We start from the raw sequence: 12,341 nt of genomic DNA on the forward strand, positions 1-12,341 counted from the left end.
CGTTATTTGTGCGTGGGGACACTTTACAATACCCTAGTCATGTTACACAGCTCCTCAATGTGCCTCATCTTTCTGGACAACTTGTCCTTCTTTATTTCCAGTTTCTGGATCACGTCAGACAGTGACCGTGACATCTGCTCTTCTCGCTTGAAGATATCACTCAGAATTCTCTTCTCCAGGTCGTTCACCCATCACCTGTTGTCTATAAAAAGGACAATGGCTTTCTCAGCTTCTTCAGATGATTTTTCTTGAGCATCTCTCCTGTGCTTCTCCAGACATCAGACTGTTTGCTCAGTTTTTTTCTGTTTGTGATCAGTTTCTGCAGAACATTTCTCATTACCTGCTTCCTTTTCTTTAAGCCCTCATCTAGAAACTCCAATTTATGTCCCTGGTGTTCTCCAATTAGACGGCAGGACACACAGATACAAGCAGCGTCCTCAGTGCAGTAATGCATCAGATCTTTATGGACAGAACATTTCCTGTTCTCCAGAGTCGTGCTGGGATCAGTTAGGACATGTTATGGTTCTTTGTTGTGAACTCTGAGGTGATAATCACACAGAAAGCCTCACACATCAGACAGGACTTAACAGAAGATACAGGAAAGTGAATGTGTGGTGCCCCTGAGGCTTCAGTCGCCACAGGGTACTGCACCTCACTTAAGATGTTATACTGGATCCAGAGGAGGTCAGTACTGGTTCCACTACACACAAACCATACACACAACCAGGTTGCCTTTGCCATTGGGGACCTGGCTAGGGTCGGGTCTTAAGACAGTCACTAAACATGGGGGCCGCCACCCACTAATGACAGAGAACCGGGGGAGGAGCAGCCACCAGGGGAGTTAGGAGCCAACACAAAAGTTAAGGAGTTCTCCAGCAGGGGAAGGAGCGGACGGATTTACTGGTAGCACTGGTGGGACGCAGTAGTCAATATGGTCGCCGAGGGGAGAGCTTAATTGGTTTCTCGGGACCGGCGCATTTCAGGGTGCAAAATCCTAGGGTGGAACAGACTTCACGTTGTATCACCAGACTCTGAAGGACAGGGGGATTGTATGTCACTCTGGCCACCACAGTTCCCGGAGCACAATGCCATATAGGGTCCGGAGTCGTGCTAGAAGTCAGGCCCCACCGTGGACTCGCGGCACCTGCATATGGGACGGGAGCTAACACTTCAAGAAGCAGGGTCCCCAAGCAGCTTTAGGCCACGGGGATCCATCTTTAAAGCCGCAAGAAGGAAGGGCCCACTGTCCACTGTACCGGTTCTGACCTCCAACAGATCCGTGATCGACTGGGGCCCATCACGACGGTGTCCGGTATCTCCCTGGCAATCTAAAAACTGTGAGTGAACAGACCTGGAACCGCAGCAGTTGACTCATACTTTTTATTGCCGGAGCAGTCGTCCCGCACTTCGGAGTCAACTATCTACTACTCCCCTCATCATCCTCCCCGGCGCCCGCTCCACCTGTGGGGAGCAAAACCATCCTTGCAGCTACAACCATCCGCCCCGGAGGACAGCGACAGCAGCGGTAGCTAATCACATGGCTGCATACTGCAGGTGGCATCACGAGACAATCATCCTCATTATCACCCCCATCACCATTTCCATCTTCCTTCCTCATCCCTTTTTGTGGACACCTCGGGGTCACGAAACCGGGCAGGTCACCCGTAACATCCCCTGACCCTTCACTGGGCCAGTGACGAGTATTTCCCCCAGGCCCCGTGGGGTGCTCCAAATGCAGTAAGTGCAGAGGATTGAGGCATCATCCCCATGATTAGACCGGAAATTCTCCACTATGTTACACACAAAGTGATGTTCCTCTTCTTTGTCGGTCGCTCCTGAAACTCTTCTCTACATTCAGGACAGGAGTAAACTCCAGACTTGTCGTGTGTATTCAGCATCTGATCAATACAGACCCATCAGACGTTGTGTCCACATCTCAGGGTAATAGGATCTGTATACAGGGTCAGACAGATGGAATGTTCCAGCTCCTTTTCAAAACCTGCGGATGCCATCGTGATAACAGCATGCGCCAACAGGGATCTCACCACAGCTACAGCGGCCACCACCAACAGGGATCTCACCACAGCTTCAGCGGCCGACAACAGAGATATCACCACAGCTCCAGCAGCCGCCGCCAACAGGGATCTCACCCCAGCTCCACCGGCCACCACCGACGTCATCAGTCCATGAGACACCATCAATGGATACAGCCACACCAGTGGGGCTTTACCATAACTACAGCAGCTGTTGCAGACCTGATGAAGACTACCTGCAGAATACGTTTTACACACACGTTTGCTACAGTGGTTGTGTGGGGATGCACAACTTCAATAGGTGAGTGCATTTCAATGCAATCGCATCTGAAATTAGAGATAAACGGCTTACACACAGGAGCGCTCCTTTCCCCTCTTTTCTTTACATGCAACAAAAGCAAAGAAAAATACATTTGGTTTCTACTTTTCTTAAGACGGTGATCTATCGTATTGCAGTGATGTTCCTGGGCTGATGGTAAGCTGTAACATTGGACAATGTGAGCGAGTGGAGACTCTTTATTGATTCATCCTAAAAAACGCCTGAAAGCTGCTACCTCAGAATGGCAGCCAGTTGCTTCAGTGCCTGTAGGGCATTCTGTGCACTTGAGGGAAATCTATGACAAGTTAGACTTTATTCTCAAAAACCTTAACTCCAAGGATCAAGGATGGTCAATACGTGGTGAAGGAGCAAAGTTCCCATGCTTTTTTGTGTGAATGGGACAGCCGGGATAGGACATCGCTGGAGTTGGCGAATGAGAACATTTTTGCAATCTGGAGTCAAGAAAATATTAGCGGAAAATTTAGTTGATTCCAGTAAAGTTCTCCGGCCAGTGTCACATTAACCCCTTCACGATCGCGGGCCGTAAAATTATGCCCTAGTGATGATAGGGTTAATCTTCGGCTGCTACCGCCGGCAGCAGCGGGAAATCATCGCACATCTCAGCTGATTTATAAAGCTGAGATGTGTGCCTGCCAGACACGAGTGGAATCGTTAACCGCCCGTGCTGTTTAACCCGTTAAATGGCGCTGTCAATAATTGACGCGAAACACATGTTGGGACTTGTCCCCCTACTGGTCTACGCATATTATTGTACTGTGCATGGTAAGCATTCTGAATATGACATTTGTCTTTCGTATCTATCTGTCACCATGTGCTTCTCCCATATCTGACTCTCGTGTTGGTTTGATTAAATAGTGTTTTGCTGCCAGTCTTGTTCAGTGCAGCAGCCTCTAACATATTTATCAGTGTCTGGGAATGCACAGAATTTCCTATTTTACTGGTGTCCAGAGAGTCCAAATGACTGTCTTTAACTCTTTAAGTGTGGACTCATGGGGGGGGGTTATTCACCCTCCTATGTCTTCTGTACTTGGATTTGTACATACTATTTGTAATATTTGAATCCTCTTTACCTTTTTAAAGAAAATCTTTATACCAATAAAATGTGATTTTATATACATTTTGTGTTATATTCCATCTGTGACGTGGTAATGGGTACTTGGCAAAATGAAAAACGTCTTCTGTCCTTTGGTTTATTCATGCTATTTGAAGTTTTTGCCTTCTGATCACACTATGAGATCCAGTGCGGTCTCTCTATGTTGTTTAACAGAATCTATGGATGGTCGGCTGCTGAGTGTCCTCATAAAGAAAGGGGGCGATACTGGTCACTAGTGTTTTGGGTTTTGTTTATTTTTATATTTTGTGCAGTTATATTGGTATATTTGGTTTTTATTAAGTTGCCTAATAATTCTGCACAGTAACAGTTACCTGCACAAACAGAAATCCTCCTAAGGCCTCCAACACACTTCCGTGCCGCCGGTATGTGTTTGGGACGTTTTTACACGTACCGGCGGCACGAGCACACGTGCACCAATGTTACCCTATGGTAACAGGCACACACACGTAAAGCCACACGGAACGTGTGTCCGTGTGGATTGTACGTGTGTGCGTTTCTCCGGCATCACGCAGACATGGACCCCCTAAAGTCAATGGGTCAGTGCCTGCACGTGTGCTATCTGTACCATCCGTGTGCGTTTTTAATCCAAACATCACCTCCACTTGTTTCCAATCCTACAGGTCAATTAAGGTCATTATGTCTGGCGCCAAATCCTCATATCCTGCCTCACTTGCTCTCAGGACTGCAGCTTTCCTCTCTGCTCACAAAGTGAGCTCTCTGTACCCCACATTTCTGAAAATGGCTCCAAGGGTAGACACAGAGAGGCTGATTAGGGAAGTAGAGAGGCATCCAGAGCTATGGGACACCGGTGTAGATGGATACCACGACAGGTTGGTGGTGGAGAGAGCCTGGATGTCTGTGGCTGAACAAGTCTACCCCAGGAATGGATGGTCTCAATGCACCCCGGGAAATAGAGCAAAATATGGTAAGTCCAGCCATTATTGTGGCTTCAATAAATCCAGAAATGTCTTGCATGATATTGGTGAAGTTTTGCTCATTTGTGCGTATCTCACACATATCTTACTGTTGCTGACTCATTTTGAACAACACATGACAGTAAGATTCTTAAATGTTTGTGACTCTTAGAAATATGGCATGTTATGCTCCATATGCACTTTACACAGAATTATCATTTGCATTACCTTATTGTCAGGATGGACACATCTCTGTATACATCTAATTCATACTTGGGATGTCAAAACCCACATCCACACAGCAATGGCATTGTCTGTTATCTTTGTTTATTCTACAAGTATTTATATAGGGAATGTTTAAACTTTAATTTTTTGTTTGACTTTACAAACATTATATCGCATGTAGTGGTGGACATGATAATTGCAACATGTCTTCATCTTATCATAATCTTGTCTGAATTGCCATTACGTTTTTAAATAGTTCATCCTATTTATGGATACATGTGTCTGCTGTGTTTGATCTCTATGCCTCAATGTATTAGTTATACTAAGTACATATGTGTATATTTACATGTTAGGGGTACTTTGCACACTACGACATCGCAGCTGCGATGTCGGTGGAGTCATATCGAAAGTGACGCACATCTTGCGTCGCTGTCGACATCGGAGTGTGTAAATCATTTTTGATACGATTAACGAGCGCAAAAGCGTCGAAATCGTATCATCGGTGTAGTGACGGTCATTTCCATAATGTCACGGCAGCGACAGGTACGATGTTGTTCCTTGTTCCTGCGGCAGCACACATCGCTGTGTGAGAAGCCGCAGGAGAACGGAACATCTCCTTACCTGCGTCCCGCGGCTCACGCCAGCTATGCGGAAGGACGCAGGTGGGCGGGATGTTTACGTCCCACTCATCTCCGCCCCTCTGCTTCTATTGCCCGCCTGCCGTGTGTCGTCGCTGTGACGCCACACAACACGCCCCCTTAGAAAGGAGGCGGTTTGCCGGCCAGAGCGACGTCGCAGGGCAGGTAAGTGCGTGTGAAGCTACAGTAGCAATTACAAGATATCGCAGCTGCGACTGAGGCAGGGACTATCGCGCTCGGCATCGCTACTATCGGCTTGCGATGTCGTAGTGGGCAAAGTGCCCCTTAAGCCTAAAACAGACACCACGGCCAGCATAATTTTTCTTTTTCCTTTTTAAATTAAATCTTGTTAAAATAATGTTCATCATGAAGTTTATTAATGTTATCTTTATTTTTCGTCAAACGGCGCTGGCGGTCAGCTAGAGATCAATATTGCCATGAATATAATCCTGTCCCACATCTGCTGCTGCCTCCAAAAAAAACCAAATACATACACTATGATAGGCTGGATTTTCTAAGGCCAAATATAGAGGTTCCTAAGTAAGTTTTTTGTTGTATGCATAATTTTTTATTAAAAAGAATAAAAAAAAATAACCATATCACTTTTTATAAACAGCACTGAAGATAACCTTGAGGACAGTGATGAGGCGCAGTCTGCTGTGTTGTCCGCAATTGTCCGTATTCCACCTGTCTAGATTTTGGCGGTTGGTGACTGTTCACATTAAGTCATCAGGCCTTGTCCACAGGCTATTTACTTCATGCAGCATTTGCTTGGGCTTGTCCCGCCCATAGCAATGACTCAGTCATGGGTACGGGATTGAAATAGATCAGGTGAGTGCTGCTAAGAGCAGTTCTACTATTTCATATGTGAGGCCGTATGGCACATTTTCTAAAAATATTTTAGTGTTAGGACTGTCCCAAAGAGATTTGCTGTGACGTGGCGGGGGAGCTCAAGAAATTGCAATTTTTTGCCAAAAATCTCAAATTTTTATAAGTACAGTCTGGAATTTTTAGTGCTGAAGTGCACATTTAAGGGGGCTTTACACGGTAGCGATATCGCTAGCAATTTCTAGTGATAGCGACCGTGTAAGTACCCGCCCCCGTCGCGCATGCGATTGTTTGTGATCACTGCCGTAGCGAACATTATCGCTACGCAGCGTCACACATACTTACCTGGTCGTCGTCGTCGCTGTGACTGCCGAACAATCCCTCTTTCAAGGGGGAGGGACGTTCGGCATCACAGCGACGTCACCGCAACGTCACTAAGCGGCCGGCCAATCAAAGCAGATGGGCGGAGATGAGCAGGACGTAACATCCCGCCCACCTCCTTCCTTCCTCATTGGGGCCGGCGGCAGGTAAGGAGACGTTCCTCGCTCATGCGGTGTCACACATAGCGATGTGTGCTGCCGCATGAGCGATGAACCACAACGCTAAACAACCCTTACCGATTTTTGACTTTGGGACAACCTCTCCATGGTGAACGATTTTCACCATTTTTGAGGTCGCCTAAGGTCGCTGGTAAGTATTACATGCTGCGATATCGTTAATGACGCCGGATGTGCGTCACTAACAACTTGACCCCGGCGACCAAACATTAACGATATCGTAGCGTGTAAAGCCCCCTTTAGTGCTGGCTTTTTGTTTTTTCTTGTTAAAATCATGTTCATCATGAAGTCCATTAATGTTCTTATCTTTACTTTTGTTTTATGTTTGCCATCTAATGCCCCCACACAATTTGAAAATCTTGTTTTAACAAAAAAATCATCAAAAATGAGAATCCAATCTTGTGATTTAGGCTGCTGCATGACATGGTTCTTTAGGGTTTCCCATATCACACTGCATGTATGGAGTATTATGATGCCAATTGTAGATCTCCCCAAAAGGAATCCAAAATGTAGGCTGCTGAAGGAATGTCCTGTTGCAAGGAATCTACAGTAGAAATAAAGAATGATAAGAGTATATAAGTTAAATGTTCAAGTCCAAATGTCTTGGTTGTAAGTCAATAGCTATGTATGCATTAATACATTATTTTACTTTTATGTGTTTACAAAAAACAAACATATATATTGCATTATTTGTTTTTCATATTGGAAAATGAGGTATTTAGCAGTAAAATAAATGTTTTCAATAAGATTTAAATGTCTCTTGTGTTTATCATACATCTCTACAAGGTCAAAAACCGTAGACATGTCAAGAAACATACAGAATGATATTTCATTGGCGCTGGCTAAGTTATCCAATCATTCATGTCAGTTTGGTCACACAGTTCAAACTTTTAGGCCCTGTGCGCACTGGAAAATGGAATTTTCTCAAGAAAATTCCACAGGCACTGACAGATTACCACACCCGCGGTAAAAACCCGTGACAAACCGCACCCAAAAACCGCATGCGGTTTGCTGCAGTTTTACCGCGGTATTGCCGCGTGCGGGTTGGTACATGTGTTTTATTGCATTCAATGCAATAAAGCACATAGAAGGAAATTATTATTTTTTTTTTTTTTCAAAAATAGATAGATAAATAGACAGATAGAAGAATAGATAGAGGGATAAACAGAGGGAGATAGATAGATAGGGGACAGATTGCTGCAATTCTCCCGAGCAGTAGTGAGTTCACATTACCGGCCGTGGGAAATGCCCTGTGGTTACCTCTGCTGTCTCGCTGCGAGGCTGCATTCAGCGCTGTGTCAGTGTCAGTCGCGGCTGGATGCAAGCATCGCAGGACGTGGATTACGCCAGAGCTGTGTGTTTTTGGAGGGCTTAATAAAAGGGTGAACGAGGAGGCTTTTTTGTCTTTTATTTAAAATAAAGGATTTTTCGGTGTATGTGTTTTTTCACTTTACTTACGGGTTGATTGTGTCAGCTGTCACATAGACGCTGCCATGATCAAGCCTGGACTTAGTGGCAGCGATCCGCCGCCATTAACTCCTTATTACCCTGACTGCCACTGCATCACGGCAGCAGGAAGAACCAGGGACACTACAGTACTGTTGCATAATGGATGCGACAGTTTCGGGGCAGTTGCAGGCTGATATTCTCGACTGCGGGAGGAGGGGAACATTAACGCTGTCCCTCGCCCTCCCCAGCGTGAGAATACCGGGCCGCCGCTGTGTGCTTACCTCGGCTGGACGGTAAAAATACGGCGGAGCCCACGTGTTTTTTTTTTAATATATTTCCGTTTGATTTCTATGTGCATTCTATATGTCTGTGTGTGATGTGTGTGTATTCTATATGTCTGTGTCTGTGTGTGTGAGTGCGATCTGTGTGTATTCTATGTCTGATGTGTGTGTTTACCTCTCTGCTCCGCTTCCTCTTCCTCTCATAATGACATCACTTCCCTGCAAACCGCAGGCAGCGATGTACATTACCGCAGGTAAACCGCGAAATACCGGAGGGATTAATGCAGGAAAACGCAATGAACCGCACAGAATTTGCTGCCTGAGTTATTCCCTGCGGGATTTCACAATTACATTGCAGTCAATGGAGTGAAATCCCACAGCGACGTGCGGAAAAGAAGTGACATGCAATTTTTTCTGCTGCGGGAATACCACAGCAAAACATGCAGCTGTCAAATTCCGCATAGTGCGCACAGCATTTTTTTTTCCATAGGTTTTGCTGGTGATTCACTGCAGAGATGTTATGAACATTTTCTGCAGCGAAACATGCAGCAAAACCGCAGGAAATCCGCGGCAACAAAACGGCAAGTGCGCACAGGGCCTAAGAAGCAAAAGCATTATTTAACTGGTTTAATTTGCACATTTGATAATTAGTACACATACCGTAAAGTCAGCAATAAGCATTCCTCTGGGGAGATGCTGAGACGCATACAGGTGTCCTGATGTTGGAGATGGTCACGCAAAAGCTCCAGGATGTAATCAAAGCTCGTTATGATTAATCGGCAGTAGGCGTTGAACTTCAAACGATATTTTCTAATTTCACCATATAATGTATAAAAATGGCCATGTGTATTACGTAGCATGACTAGGAGGTGGATTCACATCCTTTTCTCACTTTTTGGTTTAAAATCTAGCATATGGCGCCGTAAACCAAATCTCCTTGAAATCAACCAGACAAGAGTCATTGTACACTCATTTGAAAGAGACATCTTTGTGTCTGTCTATTGAGCTCATTTCAGCCTTGAAAATGAATTTAAACAAAGGTTACCAATTAGTAGTGATTATGGCAGCTGATAGTCCAATTGGACACAACAGAATCTCATGATTAGACATTTTCAACGTCAATTTCCATCAGAAACGTATGGACACAAACAGACTGAACACGGAGTTGACACGTACGTACCTCACGCATACATGGACATTGAACACGCACACACGGCGAGCATACGCCATAACACAAATGTCACACGTACCGGCGAAATAGACATCAAAAGCAGAAAACGGACCCGAAAAAAGAAATTAGAGAAAGACTCCACAAAACCAGACTAATAATGCAGGGGATCCAATTAGAATTAATGGTCCACCTGCTGCACAAGCTTATATGCATAATAGGAAAAGGAGGAACGACAAGCTTTTAAAGTGCAAAAAATGTGACAGGTTTTTATTATTATGGCAGGTGACAATTCATTGCAAAGTTAAAAACACTTAAGAACAGAGACCTAAAAATGACAGCTACCAGCGTAATCAGCTTTAACACTGAAAAGCATATGTGTTAATTTGGGTTATTGTGCCGTGAATCAGCCATCATTTTTCCCATGTCTATGTTTACAGATATATACATGTGTGTTGGGATGTGGGGGGAAACAGGATACTGTCATTTTTAGGTCTCTGTTCTTAAGTGTTTTTAACTTTGCAATGAATTGTCACCTGCCATAATAATAAAAACCTGTCACATTTTTTGCACTTTAAAAGCTTGTCGTTCCTCCTTTTCCGAAAAAAGAAATGCAGGACACGCACGTGTTTTTTTTACGGAAGTGTGTTTCAGGCCAAAGGCCTCGTGCACCTGTTCAGTATTGGGGAGTTTTTACCTCAGCATGTGTAAGGCCTCGGGCACACATTCAGTATTGGGGATTTTTTTTACCTCAGTATGTGTAAGGCCTCATGCACATGTTCAATATTAGTGCGTTTTTACCTCCGTGTCTGTAAGGCCTCGTGCACATATTCAGTATTGGTGAGTTTTTACCTCAGTATGTGTAAGGTCTCGTGCACATGGTCAGTATTGGTGAGTTTTTACCTCCAGTATGTGTAAGGCCTCGTGCACACGTTCAGTATTGGTGAGTTTTTACCTCAGTATGTGTAAGGCCTCGTGCACATGGTCAGTATTGGTGAGTTTTTACCTCAGTATATGTAAGGCCTCGTGCACATGTTCAGTATTGGTGAGTTTTTACCTCAGTATGTGTAAGGCCTCGTGCACACGTTCAGTATTGGTGAGTTTTTACCTCAGTATGTGTAAGGCCTCGTGCACATGTTCAGTATTGGTGAGTTTTTACCTCCAGTATGTGTAAGGCCTCGTGCACACGTTCAGTATTGGTGAGTTTTTACCTCCTGTATGTGTAAGGCCTCGTGCACATGTTCAGTATTGGTGAGTTTTTACCTCAGTATGTGTAAGGCCTCGTGCACATGTTCAGTATTGGAAAATCGACAGGGTATATAAACCTGGAGATTACATGGTAGCATGAGCCCCCCCCCCCCCCCTCTTAGGGTATTTTTTAATGCTTTAGGTTGCTCAGTTCTGTTAGAATCGTAGTAGGTGTTTTGGTGGTTAATTTTGTTTGACCCTAAAGGGTTAACGTTGGCTTTACAGCTGGTAACGCGGACAGGCTGGAACTGGTTTTGTTCAGCCTGTTGCGCGCCCAAATTTGTAAATTCTGATTGGGTAGTGATGGTTTTGAGCGGGAGTAATTTTTGTATAAATAACAGCTGATTTGGTCAGCTGTGTCAGAATCATCTGTGAAGCAAGAAGAATCAGATGGACTCCCTGCTTCAACAGCTGCTCCGGAGAGCCGGCGAAGAAGGCGGAGAAGAGTGGCTGCGGTCTTGCCTGAAGTCCGGGGTGTCGGCGCCTGAATCGGTTCCAGCGGAGATGTCGGCAGCGGAGCCAGCGGCGGCTGATGAAGTCTTCCAGGTGGAGGGCGTCGGCGAGAATCGGCTGATCCTGAGGAAGAAGAGAAGGGATGAAGCTGACTTACCGCCGGCGGTGTCCAGGAGGTCGGATGGAAGAGCAAGGAAGGAGTCATCATCGCGCGGAAGCCGAGGCCGGAGTAAACAGCCGGCTGAAGTATCGCGAGAGGGCGGAGTAGCGGTGGGCGGTCGGTCGGCAGCATCGCGAGAGCCGAGACGGGGCCGGCGTGATCAAGCCGGCGAATCAGCTCGCGACTCCCAGCATCCTCGGCCGCCGGTGTCATCAGGCGGCGCTGTGTCAGCGTGATCGGCAGCGGCGATCTCCTCTGCAATGGCGGCGGAGCCGGCGCCGGGTCAGTGTGCTTTACCGCTCCCCTTGCAAAAGAGCCTATCGGGGGATGCGGTGGAGCTGCTGGCCTGGAGCGCTTCGGAGGGATCCGAAGATGGAAGAGAACCTGCTGGACGGTCGTCTGGAGAAGATATCGTGGGAAGACGGACTGATCGTGTTGGTGAGAACTGTAACTCATTTCTTTGTGATAGGGATGTGGTGAAAGATGTTGTCTTGCAGACAATGTCTGAGTTTTTTACGCATAGTGGACGGCTACCTGGGGGTCCTATGCCTGGGTTGTCTCGGGATGGGATCCCTGGGGTGGCTGAGCCGCACTTAAAGGAGGCACTGGTGTGTGTGAGGTCTCCCCTTTGGGATTTCACCTCAGTGCGTCCGTTAAGGAGAAAATATGGAAGTTAGAATTTGTGGATGTGTTTTCCCTTCTTCCTGTTGCTAGAGAGCCGCAGCATAAACTCGAGAAGGCTGATGCTAAACAGGAAGCAGAGAGTGAGAGGAAAAAAATTTTTAGATCCTTTCATTCCTGGCTTCAAGCCTTTGGTATTTATGCTGCGGTCCTTGGGGAAAAATTTCCTCATATGTGTAGTGGGTTATTTCAACACCAGGATAGTATATTGGAAGCATATCGTAATTTTGGTGGGCTCGCCTGGCTTAATTA

The sequence above is a fragment of the Anomaloglossus baeobatrachus genome, chromosome 6 (assembly GCF_048569485.1).
Source record: "Anomaloglossus baeobatrachus isolate aAnoBae1 chromosome 6, aAnoBae1.hap1, whole genome shotgun sequence".
Taxonomy (NCBI): domain Eukaryota; kingdom Metazoa; phylum Chordata; class Amphibia; order Anura; family Aromobatidae; genus Anomaloglossus; species Anomaloglossus baeobatrachus.